Genomic DNA, 13,914 nt, shown 5'->3' with positions numbered 1-13,914 from the left:
ATAACCACCAATGAAATCCGCTATTCCTGTTGAAAGCAAACACAAAACACTTTTTTATTCTAAATCAAAACCCCACAGACCCATCTTTAAAGTCATTTTGCTGCATAGCATCGTACCTTCAGAAAATTGTGCAGACTTATTTTTGAACTTCAATAACTGGAAAACAACTTTTTTTAAAAAATAATAATACAAACTTGGCATGTATGTTGTCTTTGAAGAGGAACACACATTTGTTAGGTTGGAAAAACAGTGACCAAAAGTGAAGAGATTCTATTTAAAAAGTAATGTTAAAAGTTTATACAGGTCCCCAGGAGCCATTCCTCATTCACTGTAGACTGTCATTGTGCTGTTAAGTTAGCCACACTCACATGTACAACATGACCTTCCCTAGATGTGCACTTTACAAGCTGAGCAAAAAACACTCTGTGCAAGGTGTACTGAGCATGTGCAGAGTTACATTTTCAACAGATCTCAACTTGGCCAAGTCAAAATGAATGTTCATAGTGACACTCAAAGGCACTTGGCATCAGTGAGGAATATTTCCAACCAAAATTTTCTCTTTTTATCCCTATGTGGTTTGGTGTTATAGCTATTCAAATTAAGGCCACAAAATACTGTTATAAGTGAAAAGTATATTTTGTCTCCCTACTTGTATTCATAAACAACATAACTCTTTTTCCTGAAAGTTTTTTAAAAAGTTACTTTTGGTCAGGGACTGAGCCTGGAAATTTTCAGCCTTACCGGAGAAAATTTGGGGAAATTATAAGTGAGAATGGAAATGTTAATGCAACCTTAACTATAGCATTTGCTACCACTTTTACTATAATAAGTGGCACAAATGAAAATAGTATTGTGTACACATTAAATACATAGTTTTCCTTATCCAGGTGCATGTTAGGTATGGTTACCCCAGTCACTCCCATTAAAATAAATATAGATGGGCCCAATTCTCCACTGTCTTGCACCTTGTGTCATCACAGTTACCTGTTTGAGAAGGGTATAAAATTCTACCCCCTTCTGTAATGTTTGACACCCATTTTACAGAGGTGCTAATGACTCCACAAAGGTTGAGGCAATGAAGGATCAAGCCCATCTGCATTTATTTCCATGATCATACATTTAACTAGATGCAGGTAGGGTTTTTAGTTATGTTTATTGTATGAAATTTAGCAGTGCATTACCTACAGTTACAGGGCTAATTCGATGCTTATGTACACCTGTGTAAGTCAAGGATAATTCCACCAAAGTCAATGGAGTTACCTCATGGTAAAACTGATGTAAGTGAGAGCAGTGTCAGGCCCAAAGTGTAATTCCAATGTAGGATCATAGCATCAGCTACTTTATCTTCTCTTCTTGCATGTGTGCTAGGTTGAACTCACAGGATTAATTTACCACCCAGTGTGCAGCTTTGCAGAGAGAAGGGATCAAAGACTAACTCACCAAAATAAACTTGTCCCTAACTGCCCAGAGCCCAACTTCCTTTCTGGAAAGCCCAGGGAGCTGAAACTCTTCCCTTTAAATCAGAACAGTTTCGCCAGAGGTGCTGCCATTACAGAGCCCATGGAACATTTTGCTATAGTGGGAGCATCAGCACTAGCAAAATTTTAGTTTGGGTTATTAATTTCTCTTCATTCTACCAGCTTGGGAGCACTGCACCTTTCCTACTGACCAGGCCTATTTGCCAATGTATTTCTCTGACTGATTGCCAGTGCCAAAAGGAGTTACATGAGTGGTCAACTACTCCTTTGCAGCAGGGTGTCATTTACTATTGGTAAGAGGGCAGTTGCCGCCCCGCCCCCCCAACCCCACATACACACCTAGGTTTGCACTGACACCGAGACTTTTCATAGGTCTATATGCTCTATTTTGCCTTCCACTTTTTGCCCCTCTATCTCATACCAGACTTTGCAGGATATAATATAATCACATATAATGCTCTATATGCTGGCACAACTTTGCCCCCCATCCCCCAAATTTTTCTGAAACGATGCCCTGCTTTGCAGTCTATCATAGCAAAGGGACCAATACCCAATATATATGTCAGCAATGAGTATGCTAAAGCCACTACCATGAACCACAAATAGAAACTTAAAGGATTTTGGCTTATTCACAAACCCGGTGGAGGCTGTTCCCTTCCAAAGCTCACTGAAGTCAATGGAAGTCTTTTGACTGACTTCAGAGGAATGGATCAGACCCTAAGCCTCACATAACAACCTGTCTGAATCTTGGTTTCTCCACCGTAAAACAGAGATAACAATACTCTCCTTTGTAAAGCATTTTGAGATCTTTGATGAAAAGCCTTACTGTATAAGTGCTCAGTATTACTGTTAAATAAAAGAAATAAAGATCTATGAAAATAAGTAAGTAATGCCATCCCAGAAGTTTGTGGATAATTTCAAGCTTGCTGCCAAGTACAGGCAGTAAACAGTGGGATAAGCTGATAGCAAGGAGCTTAAGTGGAAGTTTTGCTAAGGCTGTTTTCATCAGAAATCGGGCATGCAGAAGAGAGTTCAACATGTTTGAAATAGGAGAATATTGATTGGATTGCAATGAACGTGCTTCCTCCTTTGATGATTAATTCAGGGAATAAAAATCTATATGAACAGTACATTTTCTGCTAAGAAGCTAAAGCATGTGACCAAGAAAGCTCAGAATCCTTGAATGCTGTACAGTATTTAGAGTGTGTGAAACATCACGTTTGTTAGAAAAGGAACAGAAACTCTTTGTGATAATAGCCTAATTCCAACATTAAATATTTCACAAATATAGCTGATTATATGGCCAGCAATTATACAAAGTGTTGCAAATGCCTGAATGTGTTTTTTCTTAGACACTGAAATGGAATGTAAAGAAGCAATCACTTCCTGAATGGAATCGTGCAGAGCATTTTTCATACAGTAACACTAATTAAATTAACCCTCGTGCCAGTTTTGTTAATAAATGGATGTAAAAATAATTTATCTCTGTGTTTTTCCTCCCCAAACTTGTGGCATACTAGGATGACTTTACTTGTTAGCAAAAATGTAAGTTTCATTTCATAGTGAGAGAATAACAAAAGCTAAAAATAAAATATGGGAATCTGAATCAAAGTGTGACTCAGACCTGTTTAATGAGAAGAATTCAGAATTGGAAAGGGAAGTATATGGACAGGGAAAGTCACATGAAGGATATGTGTGGTGGGTTATCTTAAATTGTTGCATTTAAAATGTCTTTTCATGTTATGTCAAACACATGGGTAGGTGCCCTTCTTATATGTTTACCAATTCAAATAAATAAAAATTGTGAGGAAAACACAAAGAGAGATAATTTACTTTTAATTACTTCTTTTCTCCTGTTGTTAAAAGCTCACCGTTATACCAACACAGGCCTGGACCACGTCAACTTTGTAAATGAAGCAAGTTGGGCATGGTAAGTATTTTAATGGTCAGTATTTAAAGGGTAATCCTATGGTGCTGCAGAAAGTGGTAGTGATAATTCAATAGCTGGGCCTCTTCATTCTGACTAAGCACTGAACCAGTACTTCAAACAGGGAGGGAGGATGGTGCAGTGGCTAGGGTGCTAGCCCAGGCATCAGGAGACTGAAGATGAGTTTCCTGCTCCATTACAGATTTTCAGTGTGACCTTGAGCAAGTTGTTTAGTCTCTCCGGGCGTCCATTCCCCATCTGTAAAATGGGGATAATAGCACTTCTCTACCCAGGGCCGGCTTTAGCAGGTGCGAGGCCCCACGCTCGGACGCGAATTGTCTTGCACCCCCCTGCCCCAACCCAGCCCTGACTCCGCCCCCTCCCTGCCCCATTAGATCCCTCCCCAAATCCCCACCCCAGCCCCGCCCCCTCACTGCCCCATTGGATCCCTCCCCAAATCCCCGCCCTGGCCCCGCCTCTTCCCCAGCACATCGCATTCCTCCTCCTCACCCCTCCCTCCCAGGCTTGCGCTGATCAGCTGTATGGCGGCGTAAGCACTGGAGGGACGGGGGAGAAGCAGGACGCGGCTTTTTTTTTTTTTCTCCGCTCCACCGGCAGCCCCGACGTTGCGGGGCCCTCTTAGGCGCGGGGCCCCATTCCGGGGAATCGGCCGAATTGGCTTAAAACCGGCCCTGTCTCTACCTCACAGGGGTGATGTGAGGATAAATCCATTAAAATTGCGAAGTGCTCAGAATCTACGGTAATGGAGGCCATATAAGATACATAGAACATGGGCCCTTGCTTCTAATCTCACTCACCGCTTGTAACTCCATTAAACTCTGAGGAGTCATTCCTGGTCTACATCAGTACAAGTGAAAGGAGAATCAGGCTCATCGTGCTGTTAGAGATACCAGGCCTGATTCTCTAATGCCTTGTACCTTGTGCAGTCATTTATACGTGCACAAAGTGGGTGAAAAATGCCACCAAATCAGAATTCACCACTCCCTTATCCTGGCAGTAGCATATTACATTCACTTTGCACAGGTGTAAATGACTACACAAGCTGAAAGGCGGTGGAGAATTAGGCCCAGGGTCTTTCTGAATGAGATGAAAAAACCTGAGGTCTTGTCTTTTTGTACTCAGTAAGTGATACCCTAGTTGGACTCCAGTTTGGGTAATCAAATTTTACTTAAAATTCTCTCTAGAGCAGGGGTTCTCAACCAGAGATATGTGTACCCCTGGGGGCACGCAGAGGCCTTCCAGGGGGTACATTAACTCATCTAGATATTTGCCTAGTTCTACAACAGGCTACATAAAATGCACTAGCAAAGTCAGTACAAACTAAAATTGCATATGTCTTGTTTATACTGCTTTATACATTGAAATGTAAGTACAATATTTATATTCCAATTGATTTATTTTATAATTATATGGTAAAAATGAGAAAGTCAGCAATAGTGTGCTGTGACACTTTTGTATTTTTATGTCTGCTTTTGTAAAAGCAAATAGTTTTTAAGGGAGGTGTAACTTGGGGTAGATAAGACAAATCCAACTCCTGAAAGGGGTACAGTGGTCTGGAAAGGTTGGGAGCCACTGCACTAGAGGTTTAGTTCAGTGGTTCTCAAACTTTTGTACTGGTGACCCCTTTCACATAGCAAGCCTCTGAGTGTGACCCCCCCAATAAATTAAAAACACTTTTTAAATATATTTAACACCATTATAAATGCTGGAGGCAAAGCAGGGTTTGGGGTGGAGGCTGACAGCTCGCGACCCCCCATGTAATAACCTCCCGACCCCCAGTTTGAGAGCCCCTGGTTTAGTTGGACAGAGTGGCGTTCTTCATTCCTGTCATAAACTTTTGTATAGTGTTGCTGTGAAGCATTAAACAGTTGCTGTGTTCCACCCTAGAGATGGCTGCATTTCAAAGGGCAGTGTAGTGACTTGTATAGTTTGTGAAGCACTTTGAGATGAAAGGTGCTATCTAAATGCAAGATATTTATAGTATTTGCTTTTTTAGTCTGTTTTCTCTTTTAATGAACACCTGAACTTCAGTCACATATCATACAACAGTCTCCTCTCCTCCTGAAGGACAGATAGGGGCAGGGTCCTATAATGCATCTTTTAGTTCACCTAACAGGATCAGTGAGCAGAGACCAACCTAAAAGTGGCAGCATCTTGACTTGAGATATCTAGTATATCTTGGGGCTGTATTTCCTTAGGTTCTACTTCCTTGGACTCTAAGCTCTTTAGGGAAGGGACTGTCTTTTCATTCTCTGTTTGTACAGAGCCTAACATATGGAGTCCTAGTCCAAGACTAGGGTTACTAGACACTATGGTAATACAAATAATAAATAATAATCAAATAATAATAATGCCCAGTGGTCCATGGAATGCTTCACACTGAACACTGGATCTCACTTTCGCTCTCTTCATAGAGTTCTGCAGAACCCACCGAATGGTCACATGTTGATTTTCTATCTCCGGTAGAAAGAAAGATAAAACACATTGACAGCAATAGACAGTTTGTGCCTGACCCTGTAAGATGCCCAAGAACTACTTGGGAGGTGCTGAGCACTTTCAGTTTCCATCAACTTCAACTGGATTTAAGGGCACTTGGCACCATATAGAAATACACCTTCTGTGTATAGGTATCACTGAGTTCTCTTTCTCCCATGAAGATTTCTGATGCCCTGGACCTGTACAAAGTGGGTGGGAAATGCCACTATTCTAATTTATTAGTAGCCTTTTGCACCTACTTTGCACTCATGTAAACGACCCCACACAGTGTAGGTCACTGGATATGAGATCCTATACTCTCTCTCTCCCCACCCGCTCCCATCTGAACTAAAAGCCAACTAGACTGAAAGATACATATTTTGCTCTTTGTATGTGGGAAAACAAAACAGATGGTCTCAGTCTATGGGACAGGTGTCCACACCACAAAACTGTCACCACATACGACACCCTTGCTGGAAGTCTCAGCCATACTAGCCAAAAATCTTCTGAGAGGGAAAAATAAAAATAAAAGTACCTTGTATATTTGTATAGATTTACATTCATTTGCATAAAACCAGGTGCAAATCATTACAAGCACATGCCATCCTACTTTAAAGTTATGCTGTGAGGAACCCCTACTTGGAAAGATGCATTTTACAGAAGGTGGAGTGTTTGACAGATGTTATACGTTGTAGCCATCCAATGTATAAATAAAAAATAAAAGACCTGTCATGCCATATTTCCATTCTTGTTCCTACTCTCATTTGTAGTGACAAGTTCTAGGAAGACAGAGGAGGAGGAGGATAATGCAAGCTTCATTATCAATGAGCCTCCAGAATGTCATAGGCAAATGCAAAAAGCCAGGCCATTTAAAACAATTTTCCATTGGGGTTCTTCGAAGAACATATAATGATGTCTTTAGGATCCAAAGCAATGGATTATCTTTTTTTTCTCCTGCAAAAGATTTTTTATCTCTGACCTCAGGCAGCCCCAAGAAGGTCTCCTAATACATTTCAAACTGGAGTAAGAGGCAATGAGAAATCTGAGACGTGTGACCGCTACAGGCTGGGGACCGATTGGCTAAGCAGCAGTTCTGCAGAAAAGGACTTGGGGATTATAGTGGACGAGAAACTGGATATGAATCAGCAGTGTGCCCTTGTTGCCAAGAAGGCTTACGGCATATTGGGCTGCATTAGTAGGAGCATTGCCAGCAGATTGAGAGAAATGATTATTCCCCTCTATTCGGCACTGGTGAGGCCACACCTAGATTCATAGATTCATAGATTCTAGGACTGGAAGGGACCTCAAGAGGTCATCGAGTCCAGTCCCTTGCCCGCATGGCAGGACCAAATACTGTCTAGACCATCCCTGATAGACATTTATCTAACCTACTCTTAAATATCTCCAGAGATGGAGATTCCACAACCTCCCTAGGCAATTTATTCCAGTGTTTAACCACCCTGACAGTTAGGAACTTTTTCCTAATGTCCAACCTAGACCTCCCTTGCTGCAGTTTAAGCCCATTGCTTCTTGTTCTATCCTTAGAGGCTAAGGTGAACAAGTTTTCTCCCTCCTCCTTATGATACCCTTTTAGATACCTGAAAACTGTTATGTCCCCTCTCAGTCTTCTCTTTTCCAAACTAAACAAACCCATTTCTTTCAGCCTTCCTTCATAGGTCATGTTCAAAAGACCTTTAATCATTCTTGTTGCTCTTCTCTGGACCCTTTCCAATTTCTCCACATCTTTCTTGAAATGCAGTGCCCAGAACTGGACACAATACTCCAGCTGAGGCCTAAACAGAGCAGAGTAGAGCGGAAGAATGACTTCTCGTGTCTTGCTCACAACACACCTGTTAATGCATCCCAGAATCATATTTGCTTTTTTTGCAACAGCATCACACTGTTGACTCATAACCCCTAGATCCCTTTCTGCCATACTCCTTCTTAGACAGTCTCTTCCCATTCTGTATGTGTGAAACTGATTTTTTCTTCCTAAGTGGAGCACTTTGCATTTGTCTTTGTTAAACTTCATCCTGTTTAACTCAGACCATTTCTCCAATTTGTCCAGATCATTTTGAATTATGACCCTGTCCTCCAAAGCAGTTGCAATCCCTCCCAGTTTGGTATCATCCGCAAACTTAATAAGCGTACTATCTATGCCAATATCTAAGTCATTAATGAAGATACTGAACAGAGCCGGTCCCAAAACAGACCCCTGCGGAACTCCACTCGTTATGCCTTTCCAGCAGGATTGGGAACCATTAATAACAACTCTCTGAGTACGGTTATCCAGCCAGTTGTGCACCCACCTTATAGTAGCCCCATCTAAATTGTATTTGCCTAGTTTATCGATAAGAATATCATGCGAGACCATATCAAATGCCTTACTAAAGTCTAGGTATACCACATCCACAGCTTCTCCCTTATCCACAAGACTCGTTATCCTATCAAAGAAAGCTATCAGATGGTTTGACATGATTTGTTCTTTACAAATCCATGCTGGCTGTTCCCTATCACCTTACCACCTTCCAAGTGTTTGCAGATGATTTCCTTAATTACTTCTCCATTATCTTCCCTGGCACAGAAGTTAAACTAACTGGTCTGTAGTTTCCTGGGTTGTTTTTATTTCCCTTTTTATAGATGGGCACTTTTTTGCCCTTTTCCAGTCTTCTGGAATCTCTCCCGTCTCCCATGATTTTCCAAAGATAATAGCTAGAGGCTCAGATACCTCCTCTATTAGCTCCTTGAGTATTCCTGGATGCATTTCATCAGGCTCTGGTGACTTGCAGGCATCTAACTTTTCTAAGTGATTTTTAACTTGTTCTTTTTTTATTTTATCTGCTAAACCTACTCCCTTCCCATTAGCATTCACTATGTTAAGCATTTCTTCAGACTTCTCGGTGAAGACCGAAACAAAGAAGTCATTAAGCATCTCTGTCATTTCCAAGTTTCCTGTTACTGTTTCTCCCTCTTCACTAAGCAGTGGGCCTACCCTGTCTTTGGTCTTCCTCTTGCTTCTAATGTATTGATAAAAAGTCTTCTTGTTTCCCTTTATTCCTGTAGCTAGTTTGAGCACATTTTGTGTCTTTGCCTTTCTAATCTTGCCCCTGCATTCTTGTGTTGTTTGCCTATATTCATCCTTTGTAATCTGTCCTAGTTTCCATTTTTTATATGACTCCTTTTTATTTTTTAGATCATGCAAGATCTCGTGGTTAAGCCAAAGTGGTCTTTTGCCACATTTTCTATCTTTCCTAAACAGCAGAATAGCTTGTTTTTGGGCCCTTAATAGTGTCCCTTTGAAAAACTGCCAACTCTCCTCAGTTGTTTTTCCCCTCAGTCTTGATTCCCATAGGACCTTACCTATCAGCTCTCTGAGCTTACCAAAATCCACCTTCCTGAAATCCATTGTCTCTATTTTGCTGTTCTCCCTTCTACTCTTCCTTAGAATTGCAAACTCTATGATTTCATGATCACTTTCACCCAAGCTGCCTTCTACTTTCAAATTCTCAACCAGTTCCTCCCTATTTGTTAAAATCAAGTCTAGAACAGCTTCCCCCTAAGTAGCTTTTTCAACCTTCTGAAATAAAAAGTTGTCTGCAATGCAGTCCAAGAATTTGTTGGATAGTTTGTGCTCCGCTGTGTTATTTTCCCAACATATATCCGGATAGCTGAAGTCCCCCATCACCATCAAATCTTGGGCTTTGGATGAATTTGTTAGTTGTTTAAAAAAAGCCTCATCCACTTCTTCCACCTGGTTAGGTGGCCTGTAGTAGACTCCTAGCATGACATCACCCTTGTTTTTTACCCCTTTTAGCCTAACCCAGAGACTCTCAACACTTCCATCTCCTATGTCTATCTCTAAGGACAATACCTGGAGTATTGTGTCGAGTTTTGGTCCCCGTCCCCCCCCACTACAGAAGGGATGTGGACAAATTGGAGAGAGTCCAGCGGAGGGCAACAAAAATGATTAGGGGGCTGGGGCACATGACTTATGAGGAGAGGCTGAGGGAACTGGGGTTATTTAGTCTGCAGAAGAGAAGAGTGAGGGGGGATTTGATAGCAGCCTTCAACTACCTGAAGGGGGGTTCCAAAGAGGATGGAGCTATGCTGTTCTCAGTGGTGGCAGATGACAGAATAAGGAGCAATGGTCTCAAGTTGCAGTGGGGGAGGTCTAGGTTGGATAATTGGAACCACTATTTCATTAGGAGAGTGGTGAAGCACTGGAATGGGTTACCTAGGGAGGTGGTGGCATCTCCATCGTTAGAGGTTTTTAAGGCTCGGCTTGACAAAGCCCTGACTGGGATGATTTAGTTGTTGTTGGTCCTGCTTTGAGCAGGGGATCGGACTAGATGACTTCCTGAGGTCTCTTCCAACCCTAATATTCTATGATTCTATTATTTAAAAGAGAAGGAAATTTACTTTGAATTATGTCTGTGGAACCTGGATGTGGATAATCTAAATTAGGAGAGAAGTCAAGGAAACAGAAAATGGCTTTCAAGCGCTTCAGTGTTAGGGCTATTTCCTGACATGCATGTGAATTGCTTTCTGATTTTATATGAAATCATTCCACTCTGAGTCTTGAGCCCTGCGTCAGACAAAAGAGCAGATTGCTGAAGTATCCCTGTAGACCACTACAAATGCCAAAAAAGAAGAGTAGCCTTAACATAGTCTGCTCAGCAGAGAGTCAACCCTGTCCTGGAGGGAGTGTCTCTACAGGACGGATGGTAGTTCAGTCTCTGGCTTCTCTGTTATGACTGCCAGTTGTGATGAGTGATGGGAGTGGTGTAGATTAACACAGATCACCAACTCAATACCTAGATTATCATAAAGCATTCATATGGTCATTACTGCAGACATGGAGCATCAATGATGCTGCTGCACCCCTTGGCTTGAAGTAGTAATAAACACCAAATACATGGTTTCTATTGCCAGCACTCCCATGATGAAAATTGTTCCAGCACCCCTGTGGAACATGACCCAAAGCTTGTGTATATAGGTGTTACATTGGACTGTACCTTGATTTTCAAGGAATCTTTGATCAAGACCTCACTGCAAATAAAGATAAGAAACAACCTGATCAGCAAATTAACTGTGTCTATCTGTGGAGCCAATGAACAGACACTAAGAAACTCTGGGCTTGGCCTGTGTTATTCTGTAGCAGCGTATTACTTCCTGGCATGGCTCAGCTCTACAGCAGCAGACACTCAGCTGTATGAAACCACGCATTTAATAACAGGAACCATGGCACCAACCAACATGGCCGGCTGCTGATCCTGTCCAACATTGTCCCTCCTGACATCAGGTGACAAGTCATCTTGCAGAATCTGCTCCTTAAAGGTGCAAGGCATGCCACATCTATTCTAGTTTAAAGATGTGTTTAATTCACCAAGCCACCATACCAGCACAAGGTGCCCTGTTTGGACAATTCCCCTAAGGAACCTCAAAATCACCTCCAGGTGGAATATTAGATGGTAAGAACAAGCTTCAAACACAACCAGTGGCTATCTCGTGGTGACAGATCCAACAGTCCAGCCCCGTAGTTTTGACCTTCCATGCTATCCCTGAGTAAAGCTCAATTGCTTCAAACGTGGAGTGATAAGAGATGCTGCTAATGACTGTAAGTGGGGCCTCTGTGACTCCTCTTTGCCGCTGTGGCCAGTTAGAAGGTTCAGGCCACATACTTGTAGGCTGCACTTATTGGCAAGGGCTGCCTGGTTCCCTCGTGGACTTGCATAACCTTCTCTAGGCTATTGAATGGTTAAGACACTTAGGCTAACACACTTGACTTGATTGGCTGTGTAGCTGCAATCGCTATATATATATATATATATATACACACACACACACACACACACAGTGCAGTGTCATACCAGTAGGGTTACCATACGTCCGGATTTTCCCGGACATGTCCGGCTTTTTGGGCTCCAAATTAGGGTTACCATACGTCTGGATTTTCCCGGACATGTCCGGCTTTTGGGGGCTCAAATCCCCGTCCGGGGGGAAATCCCCAAAAGCCGGGCATGTCCGGGAAAATCGGGAGGGAGGGAGGGCTCGGTGGTGCTTGGCCGGGGCCTCTTTGGCTGGGGTCGGGGCTGGTGCGGGGCCGGGCCGGGGTCGCGGGGCCGAGAGCATGGTGCCGGGCCGGGCGCGCGGTGCCGGGCCGGGGTCCAGGAGCCGGGCGCGCGGTGCCGGGGCGGGGTCCAGGGGCGCAGTGCTGGGCCGGGAACCAGGGGCGCAGTGCCGGGCCGGGCCGGGCGCGGAGCCGGGGGTGCGGTGCCGGGCCGGGGTCCAGGCCGGGAGCCGGGGGGCCGGGCCCGCGGGGCCGGGAGCCGGTCCGGGAGCCGGGGTCGCGGGGCCGGGGTCATGGGGCCGGCCGGGCCGGGAGCCGGGGTTGCCGGGCCGGGGGGTGCGCCGGGCTGCGCCGGGGACCGGCAGTGCTGGGCGGGCCGGGAGTGCTCAGCCGGGGGCCGGGGCCGGCACCCCAGGGCCCGAGCCGACCCAGGCTGGAGCCGCCGGGAGGCCAGCCTGAGCCGCGCCTCCTCCCCCCACACTCCCCCTTACCTGCTTCACGCTTCCCGCGAATCAAATGTTCGCGGGAAGCAGGGGAGGGGGCGGAGACTTTGGGGCGGGGGCGGAGTTGGGGCGGGGGGGGCGTGGGCGGGGCTGGGGGCGGGGCCCCGTGGAGTGTCCTCCATTTGGAGGCACAAAATATGGTAACCCTACTCCAAATCCCCGTCCGGGGGGAAATCTCAAAAAGCCGGACATGTCCGGGAAAATCGGGACATGCGGGCGGCGGTGGTGGGCCGGGGGCCGGCGGGGCCGGGGACCGGGGGCGCTGAGCGCCGGGGGCCGGCGGGGCCGAGCTCCGGGGGTGCCGGGGGCTGGGGGCACCGAGCGCCGGCGGGACCGGGGACCAGGGGGGTCGGGGGCCGGGCTGGGGGCTGGCGGGGCCGGGGACCGGGGGGGGGGGCCGAGCGCCGGGGGCACCGAGCGCCGGGGGCCGGCGGGGCCGAGCGCTGGCGGGGCCGGGGACCGGGAGCCAGCGGGGCCGAGCGCCGGGGGGGCCGGGGACCGGGGGGGCCGGGGCCGGCGGGGCCGAGCGCCGGTGGTGCCAGGGACTGGGGGCGCCGAGCGCCGGGGGTGCCGGGGACCGGGGGCACCGAGCGCCAGGGGGGCCGGGGACCAGGGGGGCTGGGGCCGGCGGGGCCGAGCACCGGCGGTGCCGGGGACTGGGGGCGCCGAGCGCCAGCGGGGCCGAGCGCCGGCGGGGCCGGGGACTGGGGGGGCCGAGCGCCGGCGGATCCGGGGGGGTGCTCGGACGGGGGGCCGGGGGCCGGGCCGGGGGGGTGCTGAGCGGGCCGGGGGTGTTCGGCCGTGGGCCGGCGGGGCCAGGGGGTGCTCGGCTGGGGGTCCGGGGGCCGGGCCGGGGACCGGCGGTGCTGGGCGGGCCGGGGGTGCTCGGCCGGGGGCCGGGCCCGGGGCCAGCACCCCAGGGCCCGAGCTGACCCAGGCTGGAAACGCTGGGGGGCCAGCCTGGCCCGCGCCTCCTCCCCCCACACCCCCCCTTACCTGCTTCAGGCTTCCCGCGAATCAAATGTTTGCGGGAAGCAGGGGAGGGGGCGGAGTTGGGGCGGGGACTTTGGGGAAGGGGCGGAGTTGGGGTGGGGGCATGGGCGGGGCTGGGGGCGGGGCTGGGACCCCGTGGAGTGTCCTCCTTTTGGAGGCTCAAAATATGGTAACCCTACATACCAGGGAAGAACCATTATCTGGAGGTTAATGTGATTAAGCAAACAAGCAGGTAAGTAGCAGCTCAGTAAAGAAACTACTTAGCTTACATTACCCCAGGCTGTTGCCCCTTCTCTCTATCCCCTCCCAAACATTTAAAAGGACTTGAATTTTGTCAAACCAGCTGTGTACATTTATAAATACTCAAGTAACATGGATTGACAGAATAACCTACTTCAGGAAGACTTTCTACAAAGAATGTCAAAGATGATTTTCAAAACTTACGAA

The sequence above is a fragment of the Chrysemys picta genome, chromosome 2 (assembly GCF_011386835.1).
Source record: "Chrysemys picta bellii isolate R12L10 chromosome 2, ASM1138683v2, whole genome shotgun sequence".
Lineage (NCBI taxonomy): Eukaryota > Metazoa > Chordata > Testudines > Emydidae > Chrysemys > Chrysemys picta.
Note: the sequence above shows the minus strand (reverse complement) of the source record.